This window comes from Eretmochelys imbricata, chromosome 5, assembly GCF_965152235.1.
Source record: "Eretmochelys imbricata isolate rEreImb1 chromosome 5, rEreImb1.hap1, whole genome shotgun sequence".
In the NCBI taxonomy this organism is placed as follows: Eukaryota; Metazoa; Chordata; order Testudines; family Cheloniidae; genus Eretmochelys; species Eretmochelys imbricata.
This window is the reverse complement of record NC_135576.1, coordinates 15,679,870-15,685,869: the sequence shown is the minus strand read 5'-3', so window position 1 is coordinate 15,685,869 and position 6,000 is coordinate 15,679,870. Positions and strand designations below refer to the sequence as shown.

Here is a 6,000-nt window from a genome sequence, read left to right as displayed (position 1 = left end):
GGGCAGGACCCTCCTCTCTCTTCCTGCCCTCCCCCTAGGGGCACATGACCTGGGGCAGGTCCCCCGCCCTCCCCCTCGGGGCACACGACCTGGGGCAGGTCCCCTCCCCTCTCTTCCTGCCCTCCCCCTAGGGGCACATGACCTGGGGCAGGTCCCCCGCCCTCCCCCTAGGGGCACACTACCTGGGGCAGGTCCCCTCCTCTCTCTTCCTGCCCTCCCCCTAGGGGCACACCACCTGGGGCAGGTCCCCCGCCCTCCCCCTAGGGGCACACGACCTGGGGCAGATCCCCTCCCCTCTCTTCCTGCCCTCCCCCTAGGGGCACACGACCTGGGGCAGGTCCCCCGCCCTCCCCCTAGGGGCACACGACCTGGGGCAGGTCCCCTCCCCTCTCTTCCTGCCCTTCCCCTAGGGGCACACGACCTGGGGCAGGTCCCCTCCCCTCTCTTCCTGCCCTCCCCCTAGGGGCACACGACCTGGGGCAGGCCCCCCTCTCCCCGTTCGTGGACGCGCTCAGCAGGAGTTAGGCAGGCTGCTCCTCCAGCGCTCACGCAGAGTCTCCCCCCCGCAGAGAACTACATTTCCCAGCATGCTCCTCCTCGCCTGTCGCTGGCCGCGGACGGACGCAGCGGGGGGAGGGGAAGCTGCGGCGGTGACGACGTGGAAAGATGGACGCGGCCTGATCCCGGCAGAGCCGCGGGTGTGTGGGGTGTCCGGAGAGCGAGCCAGCCCGGCAGCCGCGCGGGGAGGGGCGCGACAGCCACCGCCCCTCACCCCCTGTCACGGGAGCGGGAGCCAGGTGAGTCTCCGCCCCCTTTCCCCCCTCCCAAGGTGCGGGCTGAGCATCTCTGGGGAGGGGGGGTGGTGCCTGGAGGGGCGGCTTAGGGTTGGCTGGGGCTCGAGACGTGGGGCTGGCGGTTGGTTGTGTCTGGGTGGGGGTCGCTGCTGCCCGGGAGATGGCGGTTGGGGGGCGGGGGCGGTGTCAGGGGCGACGGTGGGGGTGAGGGGGGGAGTAGGACTGGGGGTTGCGATGGGGGGAGGGGCTGGGGCGGGGGCGGGCGATAGCGGGTGGCAGGTGGAGGAAGAAGTGGTGTAATGTAAGAAACTGCTCCCTGTAGGAACGTGCTACACCTGATGTAGCTAATTCCTACAGCGAGCAGTTTCTCACACTGTCGGACTGTGCTACCCGGAGCAGGGAGAGGTAGTGAATTGTTGCCATTAGCAGTTACTGGTACGTAGGGTTGTTTTTATGTGCAGACGTGTCCTAATTTACTAAAACTTGACAGTGCTGTAGGGTGAAAGCATAAAGTGTTCAGCTTCCAAACGACCCTGCCTGGATTCATTGCAGTGGGATGTGGGACAGGTGGATAATTTAAACTCTGAATTTCGTTAGGCTTGGCCTTCAGTATACTTCTGTGCTGGTGCGATCTCCGACCGTTATAGTTCGTCACCTTGGCAGGCATGCACAGGCAGCAATGCACTTGTCCTGTTGCCTCGACTGGGAAAGGTTTCTGATCAGAGGGAGTGTAGATTCCAGGGAGCTCCTGTGGTAATAGCTCATTGGAGATGAAAGGGCTTGTTCAGAAAGACATTTTGAAGTCTGTATGGTAAAGATGAGCCAGATGGGTTTGTCTCCATGCAGCTATATTTTATTCTCTGGGGGTTGGGTAGAAAGGAGAGAGAGAAGTATTTTGGATTTCCTCTTTCCCTTACTGAGGGCCATCTATGCTCACCTGAAATTTTGGCAGATGGGTAGGGGCAGAAGGCACTACCAGCTATACCAGAGGTGGGCCAACTATGGTCCGCAGGCCACATCCAGCTTGCAGGACTGTTCTGCCCGGCCTCATAGCTCCCGGCCAGGGAGGCTAGCCCCCGGCCCTTCCCCTGCTTTCCCCCCTCCCCTGCATGCGAGGTGGCAGCACGGCTTGCGCCCGCCCACCTCCCAGGCTTTCCAATAAGCCTGTCTTGCTGCTCAGACCAGCATGGTAAGGAGGAGGTGGGGGTTGGATAAGGGGCAGGAGGTCCCAGGGGGCAGTCAGGGGACAGGGGGCAGTTGGATGGGGTGGAGGTTTTGGGGGGTGGGGGGGACAGTCAGGACACAGGGAGCAAGGTCATTGGATAGGAGATGGGATCCCGAGGGGTCAGTTAGGGTCGGGGGGTCCCGGGAGGTGGCAGTCAGGGACAAGGAGCGGGGGGGTTGGATGGGTTGGGGGGCCTGTCAGGGGGCGGGGGTGTGGATGGGGGTCGGGGCAGTCAGGGGACAGAGAGCAGGGGGGTTGGATAGGGGTTGGGGTCTTGGGGGGGGCGGTTAGGGGCGGTTGGTCCTGGGAGGGGGTGGTCAGGGGTCAAGGAGCAGAGGGGGTTGGGTGGGTCGGGGGTTCTGAGGGGTGCAGTCAGGGGGCAGGAAGTGGGAGGGGGAAGATGGGGGTTGGGGCTAGGCTGTTGGCGGAGGCACAGCCTTCCCTACCTGGTCCTCCATACTGTTTTGCAACCCCGATGTGGCCCTCAGGCCAAAAGGTTTGCCCACCCTTGAGCTATACTGAGCACCCTAGAGAAGCCATGCACTGTGTGGTGTGTATACTGCTACATCTACTCTATACTGGTGAGGGCAACCCTCACTCCACAGCGCTCCTGGTGGCCCCGAGGCTTCCCCTCGCTTCCACCAGCACAAACACCTCTCCTACCACCACTGCTTGAAGATGTACCACCTTCTCCTCCTCCACCCCATTGTTCAAGCTTTAGAGCTATAACTGGGCCTGCAGTTGGTAAAGTGCTCATGATCTCTATAAAACATGGCGTAGAATGATTATAACTGTTGCTACTGAGGATCTCAAACTCAGACAGACCTAGTGGGGAGGCAGAGTGTTCTATTGAACAAACAGTGTGGTGGTTTCAGTGAGGTGAATGGCTTTTTAGAGGTTCAGGATTCTCCCATGAACAAATAAATGAGCCAGTGAAGCAGCCTCGCAAAATAAACAAATCTATCCTGCTATTTACATTAGGAGCATAATTGATGCTGAATACTGCAGCTGACAGAATGTGATCTAAACAAGTATCAGACAGATCTCTCTATCTTTCCCAGAGCTTTTGGCTCAGCTCTGCACATGCCCATCCCAGTCACACTCCCTATTTTCATCTGGCTTCTCTCACTCAACACAAAATGAAATACACACAAGATGACATTTGGAAAGATGAGAGTTTCAGTTGATGAACCTGCCAGGTAATAGCTGCTGCTGCTGGAAATACAGCAGGAGAGTATACTAGAGAGGCCTTTGAAGAATTTACAAGGGGAATCCAGAAAGTTTATAACTTGGGATTCTGCAGAAAAATATAGGGAAGTGAGCCAGGATTTCCACTGACTTGCTGTGTAACCTTGGGCAAGTCACATCACCTTGTGTGCCTCCAGTTTCTCCTCTCAACTTTCCCCTCCTCTGGTCCAGGGGTAGCAAAGTGTGATGGAGGAGGGTACCTCTGGCCCAATTTGGTATGAATGTGACGGGACATCAACCTGAGAGCACAGCATGAGAAAGTTCAAAGGTAGAAAACCTTTAGGGATGATTGATGCCTTGTCACAATTTGTTACCATTGTGAAATCCCCATTGTAAATGTGGACTCAACTATAGAGAGGTATTTTTCAAAATATAAAACCTTTACTATTGTAACAAGATACAGAAACAAGAACATTTTAGTTTTCATTCCAACAGTTTATTTAAAAAAAACCAACAAGCATCTGGACATATTTATAGATACAGTTATTAACACTTTTTTCTTTACTGAAATGTATAGTACTGTTACATTTCTCTACTTCTCATTTATATTTCAGCAGTGTTATTTGAAGAAAACCAAAATACTCCTCTTAACAAAATCATTCTACAATGTACGTTTTAGTTAAATAGCTGAACTATGAACACTTGTTGCATCTGTACTCTTTCTTCCTATCAGTCAGGTTTTCTTCATTGATTCCCTCTGGAAGGAGTGCACATGTGCCCACCTCTTACAAGAGTCGCACTGCACCTTTGATAAGTAATAGATGAGAAAATTAAATCACAAAACTAACAATTGTACAGATCATTTCAACTAACTGGTAAAAGTTACAAAATAATATTGTTTCAACATATAATCACTCAAGATATGACTATCAGCAGTAGTGGAAATACCTGCTACTGTGGAATTATTACAAAAATCGTGATCCTTAGGCAGGTTATTACGTTGGGACAATATGCAACTGGCTACATCTTCGGCCATGAGCTTTGTTCTTGTACTGCACATAAAAATATTCTCCTTACTTTTCTGCTCCGATATATGGTGTGTGTTTCTCATACCATTTTGTGTTTCCTACCATCATGCCATCTTTATTTTTTTTTTTTTGCAAGTCACATAATTGCAGTATAAGCAGTAGTCCTCCACACTCTCTGAAAAAATCAATAAAATGTCAAATAATGGTTATATTGTGACCAAAACTGTAAATAGAAGGCTTGATTTATTCATTAGTATCAATTACACCAAAAAAATTACTGGTTTGCAAATACTTTTCCTTTTTGGGGGTGGGGTGTGGGGCTCATAGTTGAAATTTTATTTGGAGCCTCACTCTATGATTTTCCAAATTTTGGTTTACTGCTGGTGGTCTATAAAGATATCGACATAGATTTCACTGCTTGATCAATAGCAACCATTCACTCCCACCACATTTTTAATAGTACTTACAGACATTATTCATGCAGATTCACCATTAGAGAATCAAATATGTGACATATCCCATTGTAGGTGTATTAAGATAACTCTTTGTGATATGACTTTATTCCATTCTTTCAGTTATCTTCCCATATGCTATGGGCCCATTAAGTATATGTAACAAAGTTATTAGCTGACTCTTTCATTAAAAGAATTGCTATTTTTCTTCTAAATGTAGTTAGAGCTGCTTGTGTGGTTTCTATAGTACTGTAGTCTTTATACTGTAAATATGTTTCTGCAAACTAATAACACTTCTAATTGGAAAAAACATCATAATCATGTATCATTAACAATCAATATTGAACATCTGGTATTGAATACCTTTAGGATTAGTGGTCCACAGTTGTGCCCATCACTTTGTCTCTTGTGTTCCGCTATTTTGGTTTTCCAATTCCCTGACAGTTTTGCTGTTTGCTGGTAGAGGAAAGACCTGAAATTTGAAGGAAGTACAGTAGCCAACTGTATAAGAGGGTTTTGCTTTTTCTTGCAATTTCTGTACATGTTTTGTAAACCTTTCTTTCTCTGCTTGCAAGGACTGAATGATCACATGTATGCACTTGGTTTCATATAATTGTATCTGAGTCTTATGCTACATATATCACTTGCTTTGCTGTGGCCAGTGTTGCTACTAACACCTCATAACTCTTGCTAAATGCTAGTATTTTGTGACCAATTTGTTAGTCTCTAGGGTGCCACAAGTACGCCTGTTCTTTTTTCAGTGAAGTAGTTAGCTGTGCTCAAATCTCACAAGTTCACTCAATGTCCATTATTAAGCACAAGTGCATGGTGTTTCCATTTCTCTTTGTCGCTATCTGGAAGATGATATCCTCATTGTAACAGTTTTTAAAAACAATTTTCACAATAACAATACATGTGAACTGTGAAAGTAAAAATCACCTCCAATCCCTCAGGAATTCTCTTTCATATGTCATCTCATTACCCAAGGGGTCAATTATTACCAACTCTTTGGTTTCCATTAGTGTTATCTGTAAGTGAACATGCATCAACATATGTTATTGGAAATATGATAATTGCAACAATTTTCTAATGATTTTTCTAAACATTGCATGCAGATCTTATCATTGGTAGTGTGTTACTAATACACAAGAGAAAATCCTATTGTTAGTTCCTTGAATACAACAGTGCAGACTATATTCTTTATATTTACATTGCAAACAGAATAACACAATCTCTGCACTAGTGTTTTATTTTCTAAACTGCAGAATTTCAAGATTTACATTACAGTTCCATTTTCATTTTCCATGTATTGA

General features: G+C 48.3%; 1 protein-coding gene across 3 annotated transcripts in view; it reads left to right on the top strand.

Annotated features, from left to right (window-relative positions):
* Positions 1 to 645: 645 nt before the first annotated feature.
* The window catches only part of DYM (dymeclin), a 382,693-nt gene continuing 377,338 nt past the window's right edge, over positions 646 to 6,000 (top strand). For all 3 annotated transcript variants that reach the window (XR_013346107.1, XM_077816663.1, XM_077816662.1), the window contains exon 1: positions 646 to 797. The gene's annotated coding sequence lies outside the window, so the exon portion shown is untranslated. The remainder of the gene's footprint in view (positions 798 to 6,000) is intronic.